The following is a 27,990-nucleotide window of genomic DNA, read 5'->3' on the forward strand; positions in this document are numbered from 1 at the left end:
TGTATTTCGTTCAAAATTTTTAAATATAAAAAACAGATGTTATTGGCACAAAAATACGTCTAGACAGACAGATCGGAAAGTTTTTGTGACATGCACACGTCGAATTGAAAATTTGTCTTTGTAATGTATTCGTGTGGCCAACGTCTGGTAAAAACGGCATCTTGTAATCGACTTTCGGTAGATTTTATAACGTTGTCAGCGTCTGGATGTTAGAAATAAAAATTTGCTTTGTAGTATAGGACAAGACAGGAGAATGGTCATGGTCACAATAATATGAACGAGGTAGTTTTTTTTTTAATTGTACAGCATGGTTTACTTTGGGGAACTCTGTGGAGCTTTTAGATAAGAAAAAATTGATTGCCGACGCCTAAAATCAACAAGGTCGATGTTTAAAAATTGTAATTAGCAACAGCTATCCCATCCTTCAAATCAGAATTTAAGACTGTCATGTAGCCGAGTAGACCTGTGCGAGATCATTACAACATACCGGTAAAATAGTTATATGCAGTTTAATAACTAAAAAAACACGCATGATAGCAAACACAACTAGGACGACGAATTCATTTGTTTTCTTTTTAATATCTATCTATACATAAATATATTTACGTAAGTATGTACATGTATTAATCTCCGATTTCTATAGTACAGTGTAAATCCTAGTTCTTTGTTAGATAAATGTGTTTTTTTTCATTAATATTATTTTTTTAAACATAAATAAATCGAGCCCTTATGTTTTACGAGACGAGCCGTATGTAAAACAACGCATTCGTATAAGTCGCACGATAACGCAATTAATTTAACGCAATTATTAATCACGCGAATATTAATTAGTTTACAGCTTGTCAAACTAATTCATTAGAACGCATTACTACTCGTATTAGTGGAAAATACTTGAGACTTCGTAGAACTGGAATTTTCAATTACATTCGCATTTATATTGAAATTGTTTTATAATTTGATTCAGATTGAATCATAAGTAAACATATCGTGGGTGCTGCCGTTCGCGTTGAGTTGCCAGTTCGAAATCTCAATTGCATTTTAATAATATGTATTTGGAAAAAACTTACATCGTGGTCTTTATTTTTTTCTCCTACCTGAGCTGATAACCTTGAGAGGCTATTTCAGCGTAACCTTAACTAGCTCACGGGGCTCAAACCGGAGTGACGCTAACAATGACCCTAGCAAGAGTAGTGCTTCGCAGAATCTATCACCGGATCGGAAACGCGACCCACTGAGAAGATCCGGCGAGAATCTCAGCGGGCTGTGTCTATGGGTTAATTCGCTTGTCGAGCCGACGTCGTGCGACGTATCGCAAGCGACGGGTTCGACGAGGACGGTCACCGGTGCTTGTGGTACCTAAAAGCACCGTTAAAGGATCGGGAGGGTCCGTAATGACGTGTTTTGGGCGACGTCGACTATTTACCATTCGGTCTACAGAATCGGGTATGTACTTTCCAGCGGCCACGACAGGAGGATTCTCATGTCGTGCCGCCTTCTCAAAGTGGCGCAATAATGCCGACTGTAGATACTTACTGACTGAGTCGAGTTCCAGGTCATCATGGAGATCCAGGTTCCTGAAGAACCATGGTGCTCCGATGGCTATCCTGCAAAATCGGGATTGAATAACCTCATCCTGGTCCATACATGCTATCTGCACTACTATCAGCAAATGTATAACACATATGTGCCTACGTTTTTTTTTTAAAGTACTCGTGGTTCGGAGGCCTTTTTAGTTTCACCAGAACACATAGTTGAGCACGGGCTCTGTCAGGAGGGATGGGAATTTGGTAACAGCTGCCCGAGAGCCTCTGGAGAAGATCTAACAACTCAAGGGCAGCTGTTTCGTGAATGCATCTTGGTGGTGTCTTCTGAGCCTACACAGGTAGACATCGCGGTTGGAAATTTTGAGGTAGCCGTAATAGTATTATTGAGACTTAAACCACATGTCTCAAGATGGCTATTTTCCCATTATGATAGCTTATACGGGCTCCGGCAACCACCGAACACCAAGTTGGTGGTGAGCTCGTTCAATCGTCAAAATATATATATGTATGTGTGATAATTTATCAGTTCATGTCTTAAAAAAATGTTAATACACTTTAGGTCAAGAGGGTTAGCGTGCCTCGATCGTATAAACTCGACCTTACAAACAAATAATCCTTGACATATTACCTTTTATTAAAACTATTTTTACGGTTTAATCTCGCGTTTTTTATTGTCATTATGTTATTTCCGGCGTTTCGAATGCTCTACAGTTTTCGTGGTCACGGACGACTAAGGTGTTCTTTCGTCGACATTTGAATATTATGCTAACTACCGTCTATCTTTCGACGCAAAGTATTTTTGATTATGTTCAAGATTCGCGATAACCGCAGAAAATACAATTTTAATGTCGTTATTATTCTAAAACAATGTAAACAATAACAATACGTTATCTGAATATAAAATTAATAAATTCAGTAGTTATAATAAGCAGATGCTGCTTACGTATTTTGTAGTCGTAATTTTATTTATTATGCAAATTCTTTACGAGTTCCTTTGTGTAACGCCCTTGAAACGCCGATCTTGGCTATTAGGGGATTAACAGAGCGGTACCGCGTATCGCCGTGAAGTGTTCCTTAATTAACACCTGTCTTATTTTACGTCTATGATTGTTTGCAGTGTTATTTATGCTTTTATTAATGCAGGATTGGTAAGAACGGAACGTATGATAAGAGAATGGAACGGAGCGTTAAGATGTGAGTGAGAGAAAACGGAAAGAAAGGGAGAATAGAATGACAGACAGAATGACAGAGAAAAGGAATATGGCGAAGACGGTTGAAAAGTGAGCAAGACGTAATAAAAGTGTTCATTATTAATTATTATTATAATAGAAGATTTTGGAACAGTTGAAGTTTTATTTTTTGGGGTGCGATCCCTATTCTACATTAATGGTGTAAACCAGCTGTTACCGGTCTCAATGGGTTTTTTGATAAACCATGGATAGCGATTTCAAATCAAGTTTCATATCATACACGACAAATGCCAAAAGCTTGGCAATTGAGCCTATATCGAAACACTTATGTAACATTTTAGACCACTCTCGTCAGGCCACTGTTAAAAGCTCCCAATAGTTTTACATAATAACGAAAACCGTAACTTGGCTATGCTTCTTGTTCTTCCTCAAGTCTTTTTATTGGAGTAGGCTGTTGTTAGAAGTCTTTCCGGCGTCACAAGGACACGTCGAGGAGCTCAGACTCAGTTTGAAGGTGTCGATGTCCATGGATGACGACAATTAGCAAAAAAAAACTATTAATATCCTCGTTATATTTTATACTTACGTTACTTTAGGTATGCTTCCCCAGTTCCTCAGTTATGCAAGCATTGCTTATGAGCTGATCCCGCTATACTGATAGCCGCTGAACATCAAGGATGTCATGAGTCTAAAACATGCGTACCAAAATAAAAAATAAAAACTATTAAACTTACCACAAAAAAAACCTATTCCTTGACCCAGCTTTAAAATGATATGCGTGCTAACATAGAAACACTTGACAAGTGAGTATTACAAAAAAATGCAGTAGATACGTCCCAAATTTGTAGCCCACTGAATTTCTCACCGAATCTTCTCATTGGGTCGCGATTCCGATTCTGTCGTAGATTCAGCGAAGAACTACCCTTGCTAGGGCTAGTGTTAACAAATTCGGCAGTCTGGGCTCTTTCAGCTCGCCTACATGTTTGTTGAAACCTGTATAATCCGTCGAGATTACTAGCATAGATACGCAAAAAAAACATATTACAATTCCTAATTCCAAACGTTTGAAATCATTCTTCTTTCTTCGTTGCCTCCCGTCGTCATATGAATTTATTTATAATACAATCAGATAAAATTCTACCGTGAACCCTCAATTCGGATTGACATTTAGTACACAATAAAGTCATTTAAATATTTTAAACAATGTCGGAGTGAAGACTGCTTTTATGCCTCGTAAAACAACGCACAGACTCGTTCGTGAGAATGAAAAACGGTATTTCGGTAACGTGGTGATTGGATGATTTATATTACGAAGGGTTAGGTAGATTTATTAAGTTTTAATTTTATCTTATACGGTTTGGAGTCGTTGAAAATCTTGAAACAAACAAATGAAAAGCACACAGTGTAGTTTTAACTTCCGTTTCGTCTAATGTGATAAGAAATTTATTTCGATACCGTGCCAAGACCGTCAATAAGATTTACCGATGATCGGTGCTCGGTTAATTGCTGTGGGCGTTTTGATTGCGATCGGAATTAATTAGTTTTCGGTTTATTTTTGTTTGTCTTTCCCGACTAATATTGGTTTTGATTTAACGGGTCTGCTTGTTGTGGTGTGTTGTTGAAGGTGTTTACGTAATAAATCATGTGGTGTTATTGTATTAAACCGAAAGACGTAGCGTGGGTAGGCCTCCCGCAAGGAGGGCAGACGACCTATTGAGGTTCTGCCATGCATTATCGATTCCTCATTACAACAATGTATCATCATCATCATCATCAACAGCCCACAGTCGTCCACTGCTGGACATAGGCCTCTCCCAATCTACACCACTGAGCCCAGTCTGCGGCTCTCATCCACTTCTTGCCGGCCACCGTGCGGAGGTCATCGCACCATCTAGCCAGGGGGCGTCCCACGTTACGTCTTCCGCTGCACGGTCTCCACTCGAGAACCCGTCTGTTCCAGCGATCGTCAGTCCTACGGCATATATGGCCAGCCCACTGCCACTTCAGCTTGCTGACTCTTTGAGCTATGTCGATGACTTTAGTTCTCTGTCGAATAATCTCCAAAAATCAAATTGAAATTGAAAAAAAATCTCTCAAATTTTATCCTTCAGAGATATAATTCCAATGTATAAAACTAAATAAATATTGGTATTCACCAACAAATTGACCCGAACTAATTATCCTATATATAATAAGGATGGATGTGCTCAAAATTACATCGTGAGTCACGCGTGAACTCGGAATAGCTCCTCAATTGCATTTTACAGAGATGTGAATAACAGACTTGGCATTCGGTAACTAGCCTGTTAACATTTTTATTTGAATCGACTAAAATATTCGAATAGTTAAAACCGTTCGTATGACTAACCCGATCGTTGAAAATAGTTAGTGTGTTTTGAGGTAACCAATTGAAGAGGTAGAGAGGTCGTCGTATTGTTTCTTTGACCTTTATAGTTTTAAACGTGCGTTTCCGATATATCACTTTTTTTTTTAACGAGTGCCCTTGTTGTTTGTGGCTATCGGAGGTCATAGACATCACCACTCTGAATGACGTCATTTACCTATAGACATGAGGTCGGAGACTCAGTTGTGTCGTAGAACGGCTCAAGTGATTGCTTGCTATATGCCCTATTACCAGCAATTACGCAAATATATAATGTTTGCGGTTTTGATTATTTAATAAAATATGATTGTTATTATTTTAACGTGGAAGCCGTTCGTGAATATGTTATGTTAAGTACGTATTTATTTAAAGAAAAGCTAGGACCGTCTCGCGCTAGGTACAACTGTTGGTAGTTCCAATAGGTTTTATAATTTTATTAAAGTAATGTTATTGTAAGTAAGCTATTGTTCTGACTGAATAACTAATTCATCAATGCAGAGCCCAAACCGCGCTGTGTTTATGAACTTTATACTTATTTTGGCAGTAATTTAATGTCAGTATCAGACAATGTAATGTCAGAAGAATTGTTGGAAATTGAACCCTTAACACAGGGATCATATTATTATCTTGTTTAAGTCTTTTTCAAAGTAACAGTCACGAAATTTCATGTATCTGTTTATGGTTAGAAATAAATGTATGTGTAAATTGGAATTATATTTTATCCTTGTGAGGGTGAGAAGCATGATATAAATTATTTTTTATAAAAAATAAATTACAAGTAATATAATGATTGTAAGGTAATTTCAGTACAATTTCCCAATTAATTCGTGTGTAGCGGGGCCATTATTTATTTTTATGCAATTTTAACGAACGTAGGCAAGTCACAGGAAAACACAAATTTTCTTAAGTATTTTTTTTTAGTGTAGGTCGCAATTGAGTTCACAGCTCACCTACAGTTGTATACTGCGGTTTCCGCAGCCCATAGTCATAAAATGCCACCGACTCTGAGACGCGAGGCTGAAATTTTATTGTGTTATAATAACGGTTGTTCTACCGGATGAAATTTAAATTTTAAAGTTAAAATTTTACGATATATTGCAAAATAATTTAATATTCTAGAAAACATTGATAAGTAGTACACAGCTACTATTAGTGATATTCATGAACAAAGCTGATCATTCGTGAATATTATGCGAGACGTTGTTTTGCTATCCAAAACTAAAACGGGACCGTTATGCTGTCTATGTTGCAAAAAATGATTGATTGAATTATTCACAAAAGTAAGTCTTCGCTGAGATATCAAGAGATAAATTTATTCACAGTCTTTCAATGAACTGAACAGCGCCAATGTATCTAAGAATTATACGAAAGGATGCAAAACCATTTGAATAGTCTTAAGCTAGATTATATAACAGTTCGTTTCACGTACTGGATAGGTTAATTTGTGGACGAGGAGCGTGAGAATTAGATCACATGTACGTAGACGCTGGATGTGTGTTCGCGTCTGTGTTTTGATTAGAATGGATATTGGTTTTAAGTATCGGATTTTGTGTTATAGTTAGTTGTATTTCAACGTGGGTATAAAGCACGTGGGGGTAAGTACTAGGGTAAATGCGCAATTTCTAATAGTGTTTTGTTTTAGCACTTGCTTTTGTTATTTATTATAACAGCTTCCAAAATAAATCGAATTGTATGTTACTGTGGATCTCGACAGTATCTTCAACCTTCCACCATGCCTAGAAACTTATAACAGTCTCTAAACACTAGATGAAGTCTTTAACCCACAGACACAGCCCACTGAGTTTCTCGCCGGGTCTTCTCAGTGGGTCGCGTTCCGATCCGGTGGTAGATTCTGCGAAGCACGGCTCTTGCTCACCTACTAGTTAAGGTTACGTTGAAATAGCTTCTCAAAGCTATCAGCATAGGTAGGACAAAAAAAAGATGGAACTCATGGTCAAAGCTTACTAATTACTCAACTACTACACTCTATAATCAATGCTGTCTAAACTCTACCTCGCTTTGGTTTTTTGGATTTTAATATAAATAATTCTTTGCCATTTTAATCGGATTTTCGAGTAATTATTAATACGATTTTTAAATGTAGTTATTCATTAAGATCAGTTGTCTGCCCGGGAAATTCTGTCACAATCGTTACAAACAGATGAATAGGCAAAGTTGACACTTTGACATTGCAAACAGACACTTCAATTTTACTTATTTAAACAGTCGTTTTTTTTTATCCTGTCTATGCTGATAGCCTTGAGAGGCTATTTCAGCTTCGCTCTAACATGTAGGTGAGCTCACGCAGCTCAAACCGTAGTGTTGCTAGCACTGGCCCTAGCAAGAGGAGTGCTTCGCAGAATCTACCACCGGATCGGAAACGCGACCGACTGAGAAGATCCGGCGAGAAACTCAGTGGGCTGTGTCTATGGGTTAATTCGCTCGTCGAGCCCTTCGTCGTAAGCGACGGATTCAACCGGTGGTACCTAAAAGCGCCGTTAATGGATCGGGAGGATCCGTAATGATGTGTTAATAGTTGTGTAGTACGACTATAGCATCCACAATATCGGCTACAGGTTGCTGAAGCGTGACGCGAGTTGGACGTTCCATAGAATGTTCTGGAAAATCAAGAGTTCTTTCTACATGATCAGATAATTTAGTGTAAATTAAATTATTACATTACAATAATATTATTAACTTACTGCACAGTAAAATGGTATAATCGCTCGATGGTTATCTTCAATAACGCCTGTATTGATTCCCATGACCTTTTGCCGGACAATACCTAATCCTAATTGACCGTCCTTACGTTTTTCAATGGACGCCCAAAATTCTGACAATGGACGAAAGTAAAAAAGTTTTAATACTTATTCTCGAGAACGTTTCAAGATCATATTATTATTCTCAACCGAATTCACAAATTGAAAGCGAAGTTAAATGAGCTAGAGTATTTAATTTAAATGGATTTTAATAAAAGCTGTTTCATAATTAATGATAGCAGTGGATACGAAGGATATGCTGCAATTTTTTTAGATAGAACTATATTCTTAAATACCAATGAGGGAGTTTAAAAATATGAAAAAACGGACGCGCATTAAGATCCATGACAGTCTTAGAAGATCGTGGATTAAATCGGGCAAACATGTTTGTATGGTCATTGTCCGGATCTTTAATTCTATGTAACACGTCGAATGAACAATAAGGAACCTCCGTAAAACCCCTGACGAATCAGTAATACCTACATGCTCCTCCGCTGTCTCGCTTCCGTGTAGAAATTACTAGCGATTCTCCAATAAGTAAAAGTTTCCGTCTGTTTAGCATTCTGTTTGCGTTTCGTGAGTCAGTGGCGTGCGCATACCAGACATCTGCGGCATCACCGATCGCACAAAGAAGATCCAATGTGCAGCCACAAAGGACATAATAATATTATGTACATGAATAAGTTATGATTCGGTTCACTGTGTTAGAGGACCTTGTCAATCGATGTCGATGAGTAAACATCAGGTACTGATAATGCCGCCTTATATAGTTTAAACTTCGGCCAATGTTTGTGACAAATGCGTATTTTATTATTCGATTATCGGTTTGTATAGTTGCTAGGTTGAGCTTTTAGTTAAGGTGTTTCTTAGTAAATCATTAGCCCACTGAATTTCTCGCTGGATCTTCTCAGTGGTTCGCGTTTTCGATCCAGTTGTAGATTCTGCCTAGCACTGCTCTTGCTAGGGCCAGTGTTAGCACCACTCCGGTTTGAGCCCCGTTAGCTCACCTACACATTAGGGTGAAGCTGAAATAGCCTCTCAAGGCTATCAGCATAGGAAAAAAAAAGTATATCATAGTACCATTGACGAGCCATAGGCAGGGCGTGGTTTAACAAATGGGTGTTCTTCATACAATCAGTCTATCGATGCGTGCCTGGATTTCACTAGTTTTATATAAAATCAATGCTAGTTTATTGGTTGGCCTTGTATTCCTTCTCGCAACATTTTGACTATTTCTAATTTCGCACCAATCTTAATTACATATGCGTGAAGTTAATATTAATATATGGGCAAAAGAATTTCGCATTACATCTATACATAATCTATACAGCTTTAAATTTCTTTACTTGAGCAATAAACAGTAGGACATATTCAAACGATACGATAGATATGGGTAAAACAAATCAAAACAAACTTACACCATTATAATAAGACCCACGAAAAGATAAGGAACATTAATTAATAATAATTACATAACTGACATCAGAAATATTTTAATATTTAATTACTAATTGGAGGGTAGTTAGTACAACATTAAATTATCGACGAATACCAACTTCGTCATTCAAAAGAACTAAAAAGTATTCCAAACGTCGGATGTATTAAAATGGAAATAATTAACGCTAAGATTAAACCGTGAAAATAGTTTTAATTAAAACGTTAATAGCTTATATTATCAAATGCCATTAATAAGGTAAGAATAATCTTTAAAAAAAAACGTCGGCCTTAAACTGCCTTAGAACATCATTATTGCTGTACTAAAACAGTTAACGAGTGTCTACTACAGCCTTTAAAAGTTTGGCAAAACCTTTACGTTGCGAAAACAAATTTAGCTCTATTTACCGCATGTCTGCTCTGTATTTACCTTAATCGATTTAAAAAAAAAGAAGAACAAAACGCTGTAAACCAGGTTAATTGGACCCAGCCAAACTTAAAAACGGGATAACATTGATAAGAGAAATAAGTTTGAGTTACATGTTTTCGGTGAATTAATTTAAAAGCAGCACACCTGTCTGTAATACATTATTAGTTTGTTTTGCATTAATAAAGTGCAGGTGGCGTTGTAAATATATCTATATCTATACTTCTATATCTATACTAATATTATAAAGAGGAAAGATTTGTTTGTTTGTTTGTTTCGAATAGGCTCCGAAACTACTGGACCGATTTGAAAAATTCTTTTTCCATTAGAAGCCGACATTGTCCCTGATGAACATAGGCTACTTTTTAAAAAAAAATTTTTATTTTATTTTTTTGGTTTCATCTGTGTTTTAATGTTTCCGAAGCGAAGCGAGGGCGGGTCGCTAGTCATATAATAAACATGCAGCCGTGCGGGTGAATGTTTATTAGTTAGTCGCTATAAAGTGCTATTTTATAGCCGAGCCCTCGATCGAGCCCTAAGCTTGTTAAATGAACATTTCTTCTAATTAAATACGTACTTAACGCGTGTTCGCGAATTACTTCCACGATGAAATAATAACATCGTATCATAATAATCAAACACGACAAAAAATAGATTTGCGTAATTATTGGTGGCAAGGCGCTTAGATGGGTGGACGAGCTCACAGCCCACCTTGTGTTAAGGGTTACTGGAGCCCATAGACATCTACAACGTAAATGCGCCACCCACCTTGAGATATAAGTTCTAAGGTCTCAGTATAGTTACAACGGCTGCCCTACCCTTCAAACCGAAACGCATTACTATTTCACGGCAGAAATAGGCAGGGTGGTGGTACCTACCCGCGCGGACTCACAAGAGGTCCTATCACTAGTCTTATCGGCGAACACAGGTAGGTACCACCACCCTGCCCATTTCTGCCGTGGAGCAGTAATTCGTTTCAGTTTGAAAGGCATTGTATCATAAAAGGTAGCATAAGATGGGTAGCGGCATTTTCGTTGTTAATGTCTACTGTAACTACTTAATACCGGGTGTTTCGTGAGCTTGTCCACCCATGTAACCAAAAAAACCTAATCATTGTAATGTACATTTAATTAATTACTGGCTTTGTAAATCGTTCCCGTTTCGTTCCGTCCCTTTCACGGATAAAAGACAATTCATGACAATTTAGGTGTCTGCGTTCGGAATCTCGTTAATGGTAGGGCGAAAATCACTTTTGTCGCGCGAAAAAAATGTTGACGAAGCCTGATTCGATTTAGTCTGAATATATTTGAGTTTGTTGTAAGCTCCTGAATACTTTTTGAGGCTCATCTTGTTAGGGGCCCGTTATACGATTTCCCTACCCTCCATCGTTCTATTAATTAAAACGCGTTGTCTTCTCGAGGTTTTTATTCAATTATTGAGATAAATCTGTTGAAATTTAATAAAAATTTAAACATACACTTTTTTTTGCGCGTTTTGATATGGAATGTAACAAGTATGCAAAAAATAACAACTTTGTTTTTGAATTTTCGATCCCCGATAGTATGAATTTTATTATATAATAATAAAAAATCTACACTGTCTATCTGTCACACGCGAAGCAGTCGTGTTTCATAGTTTGAATGGTCGGAGTCATATCTCAAGGTGGGTGGAGGCTTTCACGTTGTGACGTAAGGAGCTTCGTTAGCCACTTACAGGAGTGCCGTAATTGTATTTGCCGTTGTAGATCTATAAGAAATGTGAGCGACCGACAGAACTATAATCTGTACGTCAGCTCAAGTGATTATCATCATCATCAACAGCCTATAGCAATCCAATGATAGGATAGATAACCTCTCTGATTGCAAACCTCTGAGTGCGATCCTCGGCTTCTCTTATCCAGCTGTTACCTGCTCAAGCCGGATATTGTAAAAAATATTGTAAAAGTTGGGCACACGTTGTAACCAAAAATATCGAATGTTATTATGTCCTTTCGGTTGCTATAATTATTATTATTTTTAGCGCTTAGATGGGTGGACGAGCTCACAGCCCACCTGGTGTTAAGTGGTTACTGGAGCACATAGACATCTACAACGTAAATGCGTCACACACCTTGAGATATAAGTTCTGAAGTCTCAGTATAGTTACAACGGCTGCCCCACCCTTCAAACTGAAACGCATTACTGCTTCACGGCAGAAATAGGTAGGGTGATGCGGACTCACAAGAGCTCCTACCACCGGTAAGAGTATTACAAGTATATTCAAATATCCACGGCTCGTAATAAAACTTTTTAGCTGGATCGTGTGACCTGGATTCTCTCGGGTTTCAGTTCATTAAAATTCCTAACATTTATGTTTGTACTAATGCAGTGTGGCTGAGTGCACTTGACCGCGTAATTGTGCAGCCCTCGTTCTCATCCAACCATCGGTTTATTTGCTGCTCGCATTTTCATTTGACTATTTTTATACCTAGTAGATAGATAAATAAGTCTACTATAGGGGACTTTTTTTTTTATAAGAATTACCGTCTTTATATACTGACTTTCTCGGATCATTCGTTTATAGGTTGCATTGAAGGAATTCAGTGTTAAGGACTACATTGTGTTATTCTCAAGTCATCTTGATGGAGACCGACCACAGAGTGCATTAAGAAAATTCGATTATTTTTCATAAACTCTTATGAAAATCTTACAAATAATATTCTAAAAATGAACAATTTAAAAACTATTTACGTAGTAAAAGAGGAGGATGAAATTACATGTGATGACGATATTCAACTAAATCTGGTAGATTTGTCTTTTGAAAATTTCGTCATACGTATTTATTTTATGATTTACTGTGACTTAGGGCATTACATGACGCACCCCATATTTACTCAGAAACCTTTCGAGAAAATTACCTTGCGTATTGGAACGACTGAACGTAATTCCCTTACGAAAATAACTGCCTTGTGTTTCTTTCCGTCGAATAAAATACATTCCCGATGTCCTCCTTCAGCATTTGTTTATTTTTGTAGACAAAAACATTTCCTTAATGGCTATAGAACTGCTCTGCAAGCTAAAGTTACACGGATCATCCTGTGCTTCATGATTAGAAATGGCTATCTTTCTTAGCAACTTACAGAATCACTTCAATCAATTTTTTTTCTTCTTTTTTTTGTCTAATATCGGTGGACGATCTCACAGCCCAAGTGTTAAGAAGTTACTGGAACCCATAGACATCTACAACGTAAATGCACCAACCACCTTGAGATATAAGTTCCAATGTCTCAGTATAAGTTTTTTTTATTTTTTTTTATTGCTTAGATGGATGGACGAGCTCACAGCCCACCTGGTGTTAAGTGGTTACTGGAGCCCATAGACATCTACAACGTAAATGCGCCACCCACCTCGAGATATAAGTTCTAAGGTCTCAGTATAGTTACAACGGCTACCCCACCCTTCGAACCGAAACGCATTACTGCTTCACGGCGGAAATAGGCGGGGTGGTGGTACCTACCCGTGCGGACTCACAAGAGGTCCTACCACCAGTGATTACGCAAATTATAATTTTGCGGGTTTGGTTTTTATTACACGATGTTATTCCTTCACCGTGGAAATCAATCGTGAACATTTGTTGAGTACGTATTTCATTAGAAAAATTGGTACCCGCCTGCGGGATTCGAACACCGGTGCATCGCTTCAACACGAATGCACCGGACGTCTTATCCTTTAGGCCACGACGACTTCACAAGTTACAACGGCTGCCCCAAGATTAGATTTAGAATTGCTTTCAATTGATCTTCACGTCGCATTCAAAAGTGTGCGAGCTTACGGTGTGCACTATGGATAACTGGAATTTCTATAGACTTGTCCTTGACATTTAAGTTTATAAATATATAACCGCATGTTTAATCTCGTAAAGGCCGAGAACTTTAAACTTTTCGATAACGTGTTGCGTTTTAATGTTGTGTACTTCGAAGCTTTATCGCAATTGCATGGCGTACTTCGAAGCTTTATCGCAGTTGCATGGCGTGGCTATTCGATATTAGCACTCGCTGTTACCTCGCCCTTACGTGTATGTCAAGTTCAAGCTCGTTAGCTTTTATTGGCTCTTTGTGTTAAAGGCGAAGCTTTTTCACCAGTAGGTACTCTAATCGGAGGTCTGAAAGCTTTACGTAATATAATTCCTGTGTACAAGCATTATTACGACTCTAAAATTATAGGGTGACCTGCTTTGATAATTTTCAAAGACAACATTCATTGTACTTATTTTTAAATATAATTCTTGTATCTGAGTCGTCTATTATCAAAGGTGGCAATCTGTGCATTTGGACAAAAAAATGTTATTGATATGTCAATACAGATTGATTTGAATATAATCGTCTCCTTCAAAGAATACGGTTCAAAACCTGCATTAAATAAAGGTTAATAGTTAACCTGTTATTTATCTAAGATGTCGTTCCGAAGAGTTTTGTGACTGCCAATGGAATACAAAGTCAATAATTCGTTTTTCTGATTTACCAATAATTGTCCAAAAGTCAGATTGCCGGCTTTGATAATAGTCGACTCATCTATACTAAATAACAGTAAATAGAAATGCTATTTGAATACATCCGTAATATACTTGTCTAGACTACTTGTATAGTGAAACTTCTATAGTCAAACATCAATATTTTGCTTTCGCTTCACACACATAGACGTTTAAAATAAACATAATAAAGAATAAAGAAATAGGATCTATTATGATAGTATTTATCGTTTAGTCAATAAATTTCAGATTGTATGGGATTTATATGCTGATCTTTATTCTGAACGTACGGCGTGTTCTAAAAGGATTGAATTTGATTGTTTACGATACGATAGTTAATGAAAAGTAAATGAAGATTGGGAGCTACTTCTAACTAATGCAATAAAGGCTGTTCATACGTAACACGCACAGGAACTAGTTTCGAGGTTTTTTGAACGGTTTTTTCTTCAGAGCGGTGTGCTGTTTCATCGTATTTTGGTTTTCGGTATCTGTCTCTGCGCTTACGATGCCTCGCCACTTTAGACATGTTGAGCCGTGACTAAACTTTTCTTATTTCATCTAGTCCGTTTATTAGCTATATGGCCGAAAATTTGGTATCATCGTTATACAATTTATGAAAACTGTTTAAAATTTTGAGCATAGTAGATAATAATAATGCGAAATAAAATTCGGTTCACAGATTTTTAAAAGAGATCTTATGAACTTCATTGTCAAGGCTCGTATGTCCCAGGGATGTCACGGATCGATCTTGCTCCCGTTTTATATCCGGACTAGTCTTCCTCGAAATCTTTCGCCATAAGATCGATTTGACGAGGTCATCTGGCCTTTTGAATCTTGTTTCTCTTGGTAATGAAATACAATGTCTTCTGTATCGTTACGCTTACGTTACTTTATTTTACTTGCATTTTTATTTGCATGACTATTTTTGTCTAAGTAAATAACAGTTTAACCTCAAAGTTTGCAAAAATCAAAAATATTTTTTCAGCTCACAGCGAACCCATTGTGTGGGACTTCATTGACCTTAGGAAAGTTCAGAAATGCCATCAACGTTTGATGTACTTACTATGTTTTAAGGTGAAGGTCTTTGGGTTGTTTTCGAAAAGGACAAGATTTAGGTATAAAGTATTAATTTTCGGCAAAATCTTATCAGCTTCAACATGCAATACTAAATTATACGGTTTTTTTTTTATTGCCCTATAGGCAGACGATGATACGGCCCACTTGATGGTGAGTGGTTACCGTCGCTCATGGACGTCAGCAATGCCAGGGGCAGAGCCAAGCCGCTGCCTACCGTTTAATACTCTCCACAAGCCTCGTTTGAAGAAGGATATGTCATAGCGCTCGGGAAACACCGTGGAGGGGAGCTCATTCCATAGCCGGATGGTACGTGGCAAAAAAGATCTCTAGAAACGCACTGTGGATGAACGTAGTGGCTCCAGGTAGTATGGATGAACTCTACTCCGGTGGCGGGCGGTGCGATGGTAAAAGCGAGATGTCGGTATCATCTCAAACAATTCCTCAGAGCACTTCCCATGGAATATACGGTACAGAATACAGAGGGAACCGAAGTCCCTCCGCAGACCTAGAGGTTCCAAACGATCCGTAAGAATGGGATTAATGGGAGAATCGGATATTTTGATTGCATTTCTTTCGCTTCTTCTTTAAAAACAGCGACTAAGTATAGGCTGCTTATTATTAAAACCATAATAACAAAGCACCAAGGAAATGGACATGTTAATCTATCAATGGGATCTGTGTTCCAACATTTGTAACTGTAATTGAGGTAGGTATCGATTGATCGTTTTTATTTCTGGTACACCAGTTATGAAGGTTCCATAGAAAATTTATGAAAGTCGTGCGTCATTTTGGCAGTTTTACTTCGCCGCTGATGAAATAAGTCTCGAAAGTCTACCGATGATTATTATATACGTTCGAAAAGCCCGATATTTCCTACAGATCTTGGTATTGCTCGGTAGACTGAGCTGAGGTGATTTCATGAAATCATTGTTAGGGTTTAGGTATTTTCCATATTTCTTATATATATAAATAAACAGTATTGCTTTGACGCAGAGTGCTTCAATGATTGTTTTTTATTGACAGATTTGCGGTAAGATGTCCGATTATTAATGAGGAAGTTGAGGAAATTCTAAAGATTTGTGTTTATGCAAGGCGACCGGCGTCAGGTTGCCTTGGAGTCTAGCTAATACCATCCTATCATCTTTTGGTATTCATCGTATCCTCATGTTAAGCTAAGATTCCCACTGATTAGGATCAGTGGAAGCATATGTCAAGTCTACTTCAGCTCAAGCTAAAACATAAAACAGTAATTACAAGACTCTTGGATTTGAAACATGAGACGCAAGACGAATGACTTTGTCTACCAAATTTTAGAGGTGAAAAAACTCCGAAGCCGTTCGTCTGTTTATTGAAAGTCGTACACGTTAAAGGTCATAAATAGTATTTACATAACCCTAACTATTACAGAAGCCGCCTTTACTACTAAAGTCTGTAGCGTTTCAACCAAAAAGCGTAAACGAAAGCTGTAATTAAATCTAATTAATACGTGAAGCTAAAACTTTGTATCCCTTTTTACGAAAATTGCGCGGACGGAGGAGTATGAAAATTTCCACACTTATAGAGAATATAAAGAAGAAGTGCACAATGCTAATATTTTTTTTTAAATAATGCATAAAAGATACATTAAATCAATAAAGAAAACATTACACACACTACCATACCATGTATTTGACGCACACACGCATGCATACTATTTATTGTCAAACTTTTGTTCTTGACGTCTGTTGTCAAATTGAGAATAGATTAAATATTGTTTGTCTTTATTAATATTTTTTATAGTGCAGTCTTGGCGAAATTTGTGATTATAGAAGTATAAAATACAATCATAATAGTGTACAAACTTACAATACCAATTATAGTCGAATTTCGACTACTGCGGGACCTCTAGTTATATCTAAAAACGTAACACCACTCCAAACACGGTTACTTACACACTAGATTCCTAATGTTTACAATTCCCTGCCGTGTGTTGGCTTTGTTTACGATGCCGGTAAGGCTTACGACAAACAACTCGACCGTATTTTTGGATATAACTTTTCTCGGTTCATGTGTTTGTTGAACTACGTACCTTTGAGGATTGGATTGGCCATTGACTTGTGATTATCTTGGTATGGTTATTGACTTGAAGTTATACCTGTTCCACGTAGACCACTATAACACATAGTGAAGTGGTGGTAGGACGTCTTGTGAGTCCGCATGAGTAGGTACCACCGCCCCGCCTGTTTCTGTCGTGAAGCAGTAATGCGTTTCGGTTTGAAGAGTGGGGTAGCCGTTGTAACTGTACTGAGACCTTAGAACTTATATCTCAAGATGGGCTCCAGTAACCACTTAACACCAGGTGGGCTGTGAGCTCGTCCATCCATATAAGCAATAAAAATAAATAAAAGATATGTTAGATTTAAATAGAATTTAATAAAAAAATTATAGCGTAATTACGCATAGATTACATATTAAAGGATACCTAGAATAAAAAATCTTTAAGTGATAGGTCTTTTTATTCCTCTAGATGGGGCCTCGATCACAAATCTCTGTAGAGTTAAGTAATCGGCATCCGATAGAGTAAATGCTAGCGTGCCCACATCCGATAGGCTTCAGAAAGTAAGTGCCTTTTTACGTGACGTGGAGTTCTCGTAGCTAAAATATGACAATATACTACTACAGATTGAAGCCAGGCGATCTTCCTGTCTAGGTAATTTGCTAAACTACATCGCGGTCTAGCTCTAAAAATTCGTTTTCAATCTAGTTTGAACAAACGCGCTCCTGAACTAAATAGGCTGAGAACGTTATGACAAAGTACAATGATAAGTCAACTGTAAAAATATTTACTGTAGTCTCACTCAGAGAAGAAGCCGGGGCTTTTGTTTATTGAGTAAACGTAGCCCACGACTGTTAAAATGGAGATAAATCCTGAAGAAAAAGTCGTTTATAAAATATATTGGTTTTACCGATGTCTTGTGCCTAATAAATAAACAGGACGTCACAATACGAACGAAACGTCTATTTCAGTTCCTAGGAAGCGTTCAGATGATTTGTATGAAACGCCATGATCGTTAAATATTCACGACTCGAACCTAGGGCCGATGTACCGGCGACGGAAATAGAAAACATGGCTTCATAAATTACAAGTCGATGCCGGGAGTTCGATGTTCCATTGTGTATACTGTATAAAGAGGTTTTAATACATTTCTAGGGTGGACGATACAGTTGACCGATTTGCAAGCCTCATGAAATTACAACATGGTACTACATAGTGCTAGTGCAAATACAAGAGCAAAAATGTGAATGAAGCTGATACGACAGAGCCGCATGAAATTTATCTTTTGTCAAACTAATTTGTTAAGTGGGCTGTGGCCCGCCAACTATTCATTCGTTATGTGTTTCTACGCATTTACTTGAGGTTGACATTGGGAGGGGTTTTGTCTCTCATTAGTTACGGCCAGTGAATATCGCCACCGTTGTGGTTGTGTACAAAATAAGCACGCACACGTATTTAATGGTTAAACGTCCGAAGAATAAAATGATACTGTTGTTTTGATTGGGAAATAAATTATTAGAGTCCAGTTTTGTTATTCGCTTTGTGTGGGCATAAATAGGTTATAAAAAATAAATCTTTTTTCTTTACGCATTTTATCACAATAGCTCGGATTTTGGTAACTGCCTAATTACAGGTGTGTAGTGCTTAATTAGTTTGATTGCCAAAAAAAACCAGAACGATTTTTGAATTAATTTAAAGAAAAATGGAGATGCATCATTCGTGCAAATGGATTTAAAAAAAATGCTATTTAACGAAATATCTACCTCGTGAAGGGAAGGGAACGTGTTGTAATTATTTGAAGCTGCAATTCAACCAAAAGATCGTATCCGAAGAGTCGATAAATCTTTTTTAACTTGAAAATTCGTTAAAGAAATCATACGAACTCGTGAATTACGAACGTAAGTAGTTACGTTAACCCCGACTTATCGAACTGCTGAAGCTGTTGTTACTCACAAAGTTTAATCAGAAAACGTTATCGAGCGTGAAGACAAAAGAAATCCTTTTACAGAAACCAAGCTGCGCAGCTTGCCCGATAATTTATAGGGTTATAACTTTTGACTTTGTAAAGAGAGGACATAACACGAGATTTATACACATCACACGCATCATACGCTGCAGATCATCAATTTTAGTTAAATTTTCACAAATGTCGTTCCAAAAAGATAAGCCTATCGATTCTTGCAATACATTTCAAGTTTTGATAGATTGCATATAAAGGTAGGTACTGATGTTACGTAGTGTCAGTCAGCCCTACTCGGTACCCTTACGAAGGTCACGCATATACTAAAGCGTGATCGGAATGGCATGCGTCTATTTAACATTTATTTTGAATTGAATCAGACATGTTCAGAGATGTGCAAATATACACACCGTGATTAGTTTTTTAATGATTTTGTCATTAAGATAATGTTATCTGACCAATATTCATTTTATTATTCAATTAATAGCCACTGCTACAAGCTAGAAAAATAATAGCTAAAGCTCTAGAAAAATTATTGCTTGACGCTACATACCTTGGGATCGTTTTTTAACAATTCCCTGTCCTCTACTTCTCCATATGTAAGAGCCTATAGACATCTTAAATCGGGTAACCATTGTCAAAGTTATTCACCTTTGTCCTTACTAGGGCATGACGCTCACAAAGTACATAACATGTGGTACATAATTTTTCCAAAACTTGTCATACTCTGCCTCATCTGATTTTCCTTCCTCGTCCTATACTAGTACGCCACTGGTATAGTGTTGTGTGTTGGCATCCGGTAGTCACATAGTTCTGCTTTTTTCAGCCGCGCGGTAATCATTCGTTTTAGTTCAAGGTGCATGAAATACATGTATCGTAAGAGACTAACAAATTTAGGCCATTTTTGGCCATAAACTTACATTGATTTCTTTATTTGGTATTGGGTATGGTATGGTATTGTACATAGTTTTTTTTAAAAATAGAAAACGATATAAATTTCATATCACAAATCTCATTAATAAAATTTCTTACCTTTATTTCTAAAACAAAGGATGTTGTCTTCTTCATGTGTCCAAGATAGAGAACTCTCATTGTAGTCTTTTTAGACTGTTGTAGCCGCTTAATACCAGAACGGTTGTGTTCACCAATACTACAAATAAATAAATAAATCTCAGTTATTTTAAATGAAAACAATCAAAGATCTTAAATGTCGACATTGCCTTTATTGTAAAACATAATTTTAAATTTAATACAGTAATTTAACTCAATATATTTATTAAAGCTTATTTAAATAGCTATTCAAAATTTACAATCACCAATAATCTAAAATGTAATCAGAGTCTTACCACAAATAGAACTCCTTTCGGTTTCGAGAACAAATTAATTTAACTTGCTCAGATTTCCAAGTCAAATTCAAAGTTATTTAGCCTAAGGTTATTCGAGCTTCAGTCGGATCGAATCGTTTGAAGCACTCGGGGCTTAGGTTGCGTGAAAATTAACCTAAACATTAAAGCCTATTTCAAATGTATTTGTTTGGGTCTGGGGATCGCTAATCTTTGTTTAAAGTTATTGTTTAATAATAACTAGATGATGGTTTTTTTTTGATAACGCCACCTTGGTTAGTTGCCCTCAATTAAGAAAAATAGTATTATTATTCGCCAATAGATGTCGGGAAGAGTTGATTATTGAAAACACGAATAAAACAACATTTTCTGAAAATAAGTCGTAGCTAGATCGATGTATCGCCCCCGAAATCCCCTGTATACTAAATTTTATGAAAATCGTTGGAGCCGTTTCCGAGATTCAGATTATATATATATATATTAATATACAAGAATTGCTCGTTTAAAGGTATAAGATTTCTGAACCGGTTTATTAAAAAAACGAAATGTAGAAAAAAAATTTTGAATATAAGATAATATTATGCTGATTCTTAAATGGCCTAGGGGATGTAACTCACCAAGCGAGGAGAATATTTTAAGATTAGCAGCGTATGGTCAATGTCAATGGATGGTGGGGACCGGAATTCAGAAAAACGAAACGTGAACGAAATGTGAAATTCTATCTTTTTAGTATTTGAAAATCTAAATGTGTTAATGTAATGTATCAATTAATTATTAATGTAAATTAAAATGATAATGAAAATCATAGAACGGATTAATAAAACGGATGAAGTAAAAGAAAAACCAAATAAAGAAAATGGGTAAGTCCCATTTGACACATTGCAATGAATATATCACTGGAGATATAACTCAAGGAGGGTTGACGTCAAACAGGCGGCCGTCGTAAAACTCATGCTAAATGAACTCTTGAAAAAGAAGAGGGTGATGATCGCCTTCCTCTGATAGGTATACTATGGGAAATCTAAAAAAAGTTTAATCCTCACTCAACTGATAAATCGTGTTGATCAGAAGAAGTTATACTAAATAAATACAGTACTAAATACTAGAACTAATACTAAACCAGACCATCATTTGAAATCTAATCTTATGTTAGACATACCTTTGCCAACGACTATAATCCATGAACATCAAAGAACATCTTCTATTAATGTTATGACCGTAATAAAAATATCTTCAAAATAGATTGCACGGAAATTGAATTTATATTTTCTTCAGAACTCATCCAAAATATTTTATTTGACAGCGAATAAAAAATGTTCCCCAAGTTGTTTTTCTTCTTAAACGAGCAGCGATGTTCGAGTAATTTAAGCAGTAAGTGTTTACAAAAGGAATTTCAAGGAAAAAAAAGACCTCGGTAATTTTGTATTAAAATAAAATGAAAATGAAAAGCCGCACGTGACAGGTAGGTACAGCCAAAACGAAAATTACATTGAAATATTATTTTATGAAGAAAAAAATCTTTCACTTTCATTGCGGCCATATTATTCTTTTTTTTTTTGCGTAGAAGAGTAGACAAAATGACAGCCCACTGCTATTACGTGGTTACCGAAGCTCATAGATATGATAACGTGAATACTGCCCACCATTGTATATGAGATCATAGCCTGAAATGTATGAACATACATAATATATATGTATATATCACGGAATACATAAATAATCTATTCTGTGGTATATAATAAATATCATTGCGACTATCCCACACTTGAGACCAGAACGAGCGGCTGGTTCGCGTTCACAAATAGGCATGGTTGTCATGGCATGGCTTATCATACCAACAAAGGCTGTTTATGTAAAATATCTGTAGTTACGAGTAATATACGAGTAGAAACAATATTATGAATGTCGTGTTACTTGTATACATTTTGACATACATTTCATATCTTATATATAAAATTCTCGTGTCACAATGTTAGTTACCATACTCCTCTGAAACGGTTTGACCGATTTTTATGAAATTTTATATGCATGTTCAGTAGGTCTGAGAATCGGCTACTATCTATTTTTCATACCCCTAAGTGATAAGGGTTGTCCACCCTGTATATATGGCAAAACAACGTTTGCCGGGTCAGCTAATAATATATAAATTCAAAACAAAAGTCGAGTCTGTTCTTGTGTATTATTTCACACATCGCGAAGCACTGTTTCGAGTTGACTGGCCCGTGAGGGTGAAAAAGGGCACCACTCACCGAGATTAATATGTTTAGCTACTTGATACGTAGGCTTTGGGTTTTGTGATAAACACTTGTGATTTTTATATCGGTATTTAATATTTCGCAATCTAGTAATTCAATATATGAATGGAAGATCTCTACTATAAATATTGGTATTCCAATTACAGATGATGGTATATTAAGGACTATTGTCTCAAATTAGTTGACTTAAAAAAACGTTATTGTATGAAATTAAGAAAAAATAAATTCATGTCTATAAATAAGTGAGGAAAAAATCCGATCTTGAGTGATTATCAAACACAATAATATAGAGAAAGCGTATTTATGACGTTACGGCTAGGCTGGACGTGTGAGAGGGATAGCGAGATGTTCTTCAGACGTTTACACACTTCTGATTATTGATTGCACTACATTTTGGAAACATTATGCAGACACTGCTTTATTCTAATGTTATTTGCACCGGTCCGGTACCATAATAAATGAATAATGATTGTACAAAGTTGGAAAAGAAACAACTCTACTACCAATAATCATCAATTATTCTTGCCCTTTGAAGCAGTTTTCAAGGGATTTAATAATTTAAATATCAGTTTTAATAAAGTTTCAGGGACTGGTGTGCATTTTGCTTATGACAATAAAAATCTTATTTTTTAAAGTGACAACGTCTTCTTTGAATGGTACCTACATTTTAAAAACCATGAGTAGAGATGAAATAATATTTATGAAATATGATTTGAACGTTTTTTCTTTCTAGGGTAACCGTAGTATAAGTACTATTAGTTCTATTAGATATTATTGTTTCATTTTTTTAATATATTTTTTATTTATTTTCAGGTATGACGGTGAGGTACTGTGGGTCATAATAATTGACTCCCATCCCGGTAGAGTCCTCGAGTTTGCCCATCCATCCTGGTTAATGGACAGTCCTTCGGGCTAATCATAATAATATCATCTCAAAAAAAAAAAGCATTTTATACATGGACATGCTAGAAATAAAGAAAGAAATATAAAATTTCGTATAACATTACCATAGTGTTTAATATATCGAAATTAAATTATGATGGTAGGTAATAATGAATTATGAGCATTTTAAATTTTTTTCTTGTTTGAATTATTGTGAGCTACTGTTGTTACTGCTAGTCTACCTTGTAGTCTACGTGCAGTCTGCAGCAGTCTACCTTCTCTTGAGTGGTTGAGACGTATAACTGCTGCACGGTAGCTACAGGCAGGATGGTGGTACATACCAGTTTATGTTATTTTGTTTTGTCAACACGAAATTTTAATATAATTTTTGCTTGCATTGAAACGGTAGAAAATCTCACAACTCGTCTGAGTTTAAACAGTTTCCTGGAGCCCATAGAGATATAACGTGAACGCGGCAGTCTTGAAAAATTTTTTCATGGACTCTATTGCTTTGGAATAATGGCTATTTTGTCCTTCAAAGCGAATTACGTAAATTTATTTGATGATTAACTTTAGTCATAGCAAACATATATTTTTTTATTATACACAAGGTTTAAAATAACTTTTGTAAGTTATTGTAGTATCTTTTGTATGAAAAACTAAGTTCCATAATATATGTATATTTCATAAAATTTATGTTTCAGTAAAAGATATATTACTCATATTGTTCGAAACGACTAATATAAGTGTAATTGTTACATGCATATTATAAAACCGTAGCTGTCATCATTACAATAAATGCTCAAAGAGCTTGGCACACATTCATATATGTACACATGTCCCGATTGTTGTCTTCATACGATATTCAACTTTAAGCTTTTAACAGCAAGAACGATATGTCTCTGTCTAAGTCGCACGTGTTTCTCCTGTTCAAATATTGGTTACCCGATGTGTGTGTATGAGCATTCGTGCCAAAACCCTATCCATCCGTGCTTAGTTATAAAATGTCTGGATTGGATCCAAGTATTTGATGGTCTTCCGCCTTAAGTCGATTCGTGTGTAACATTTCGTGTCATCTTATTATTTTGTCAATTTAGTTGATATCAGTTTAATGTGCTCCAGACTATCGTGACATTGATACTCCGTAATTCCATACTAATATTATAAAATTTGAAAGTGTGTGTTTGTCCTTTTTTTTACGTCGAAAGGAAACAACGGATTTATTTTGAGCCCTTCGTCGCAAGCGATGGGTTCGACTAGAACGATGACCGGTGCTTGCGGTACCTAAAAGCACAGTTAGTGGATCGGGAGGATCCGAAATGACGTGTTTATATTATTGTAAAGTTTCTTCAAAATCCATTTTTTGAAAGTATTTGTAGATAGATCAAGCGATTAATATAGACCATATTTTATCCCGGAAAAAAACAGGTAATTCTTACGAGAAACTACATTGTCACTTCTCCTAGAGCACGTGGGCGAAGCCGCGGTTAATAAGTGATATAACGTAAAATTACATTGAATACCACATGTCGTAAGTTGTGTAGTATTCCAGATGCCTTCCTTAAAGTGCCAGCAATAACCACTTCATGGGACTTCAAAGTCACTTCCAAGTTATCAACTGGAATAAATAAGTACCTTCAATCTCGTCAATAAAAAGATATTGAAATCTGAAACAACTTTTACGGTTTGAGCTGGCGTGATTTTATTGTCATTTTATTATTTTCAACGATTGGAATACGTTACAGTTTTCATCGTCAGTGACTATGAACACTGTATCGTCAGTGACTACGAAAACTGTATTGTCAGTGACTATGAAAACTGTATCGTCACTGACTACGAAAACCGAAAGCGCGACTCGCGAATACCGAATAAAATACTATATCTAAAATTGTTCAGATATCGTGTAGAACAACGTGCGCACAGAAAACAAACCTGTTTGCGATTCTATTGTTTACATCATTTATATAATCATCAACAGCCCACAGTCGTCCACTACTGGACATAAGCCTCTCCCAATTTACACCACTGAGTCATTTATATCATGTATATTTTGATATTTGAATCTGAAGCTACTTTCCGAGTAGAGTATACACCTCAAAGTGAAGTTAGTGAATTCAGTTTAGTGGCTTTTTTTAAATATCTTGGCTTTTCACCTAAATCGAAATCCGCTACTTATTATTATAAGTACATCATTCCACTTTCTGTATTTTATGGCAGTTAATACTATTGATATAAGGTTAGTCTTCGTGAAGCTATTAAGATTGAAAACAATCGACAATGGGTATCGTTATGGTATGTTTGGTACATAAAAATGATTGTATGCGCGAATGAAAATGATAACAAACTGTACCTATGTACTTGACTTGTTTTATAAAAAAAAATTAATTCGACTGAGCACATTGAAATATTGTATAACTTCACCGATTCGTGGATTTTTTATTTCCAAACGTGCACACGGCACGGAATGACCGGAAGTCCATGGACAACGCCAAGGCAAGTACCGCTACTTGATTCCATTGATTGATGAAACTAGAAAAGCTTACTCGAAGAGTGCTTTAAGATGATTTATTGTGTGGCTTCCTTCTCGGTAATAAAAAGGGAAAACTCGTGCTGGTTTCTAAGTAAGTGACTTTCATAAATTTACCTCATTTTTCTTTACTAAGTTAACGTTGGATGTTATAAATTTACAAGTACGTTGCTAGGAAAATGTTATGTAATTCTACAAAAGAACATAACGCGACTTATTGCGAGTTATTTCGATTCCTCTGTATCGATTTAAAAAGTTTATAAATAAATCATGTTCATCTTGTTTTACGTCTTTAACAAAAAGGTTTGAAATCAAATTAAGATACCTCTTTGGTCGCTCCACTTACTTCCACTTAACAATACAATTTATTGGTTAATTGGTTTTTGGTTGAAAAACAATTTAATTAGAAACAGTACAATCTTATTTATTCTCTTCTATTACACAGCGAGAACACTCAATTACAATCCATAAAGTGCTGCCACCAAGTATCATCATCATCATGATCGGTTGCTCTTGGCAGAGCAGTCGTGGTCATGTGGGATTCTTGCTCATTAAAGCCTTAACAGATGTTTTCTACAGTTTGCGAACCGAGGCCCGGCGTACACACTCGTTAAGTGGGGTTTCAGTAAGGTCTTTCACCTGATCAGTCCAACGCATGGGGATTCGTCCTCGAGATCTCTTACCATTGACCCTACCTTGAACAACAAGTTTCTCGATAGACTCTGCTGGCCGACGCGATACGTGTTCAAAATATCGAAGAATCCTGGATTGCACTGTTGACGATAACCTGTGAGAGATATTTAGTTCTTTTAGGATCGAGGCGTTGGTGCGGTGCTCAGTCCAAGATATACGGAGCATCACATTTCTAATGCATCGATCCTTCTTTTTTCTCTTTCTTTCACAGTCACACTCTGTATAGACGAGTTAAATTTTCTTTTCATATTTCGAATACAATTGTTTAATATAAACTCATTTTCGGAAGTACGATTTCATAGTTTAAACTTACATACTTATGATTACTAATTAATGTATGTGTTCGTCTATGAGTATCAGAAAGGATAAAAAAAAGCTTGCTTATTCGTCATGTTATCGTATTTTATCCGTGAAGAAACTTACGCGTTGGAATGTTAGAGTCCTATGCCAAAAATAATTCAAATTTAAGTCTGCGCTTTCAGACTGCGGCGAAGGCATTCTCATTCTTATGTCCAACTTTGTCTGGGATCATGTGACCGCTACAAATACTAGGTGGATAAGTTATACGTTTATTTATATATACAATAAAAAATTCGGCATCTCAAATGTTAATTGTTTTTCATCTATACTATATATATATAACATTATAAAGAGGAAATATTTGTTTGTTTGTTTGTATTGAATAGCCTCCGAAACTACTGAATCGATTTGAAAATTTCTTTCACTGTTTGGAAGCTACACTATTCCCGAGTGACATAGGCTATAATCTTTTTTGAAAAAAAATTAGGGATCCTTAGTAAAACTCCAATAATGTAAAAAAAAATACCTAAAATATTCTTTACATCGCGTGACCTGCGAAAACTATTGATGATAGAATAAAATAATGTGCTACGACTTTGTAGAACACATTATTATTTAGAAAAAGTATCGCGACAGCGTATGTCTAACTATTATAGTTACACCGCAATAAGTGTT

At 36.3% G+C, this 27,990-nt stretch overlaps 1 protein-coding gene and 1 long non-coding RNA gene across 6 annotated transcripts in view; both read left to right on the forward strand.

The window, feature by feature from the left end:
• KrT95D (phosphofurin acidic cluster sorting protein KrT95D) overlaps window positions 1-27,990 on the forward strand; it is a 112,280-nt gene that overhangs the window by 34,047 nt on the left and 50,243 nt on the right. The gene's annotated exons all lie outside the window — the stretch shown is intronic.
• On the forward strand, window positions 693-27,838 carry LOC149499881 (uncharacterized). 2 transcript variants are annotated; one of them, XR_016325395.1, is made up of 2 exons: window positions 693-6,712; window positions 23,727-27,838. It is a non-coding gene; the product is annotated as an uncharacterized LOC149499881 (long non-coding RNA). The 2 variants fall into 2 exon arrangements; XR_016325396.1 differs by lacking the exon at window positions 693-6,712 and adding an exon at window positions 7,603-7,778.

This window comes from Bombyx mandarina, chromosome 25 (assembly GCF_030267445.1).
Source record: "Bombyx mandarina strain Sakado chromosome 25, ASM3026744v2".
NCBI classification, from domain to species: Eukaryota; Metazoa; Arthropoda; class Insecta; order Lepidoptera; family Bombycidae; genus Bombyx; species Bombyx mandarina.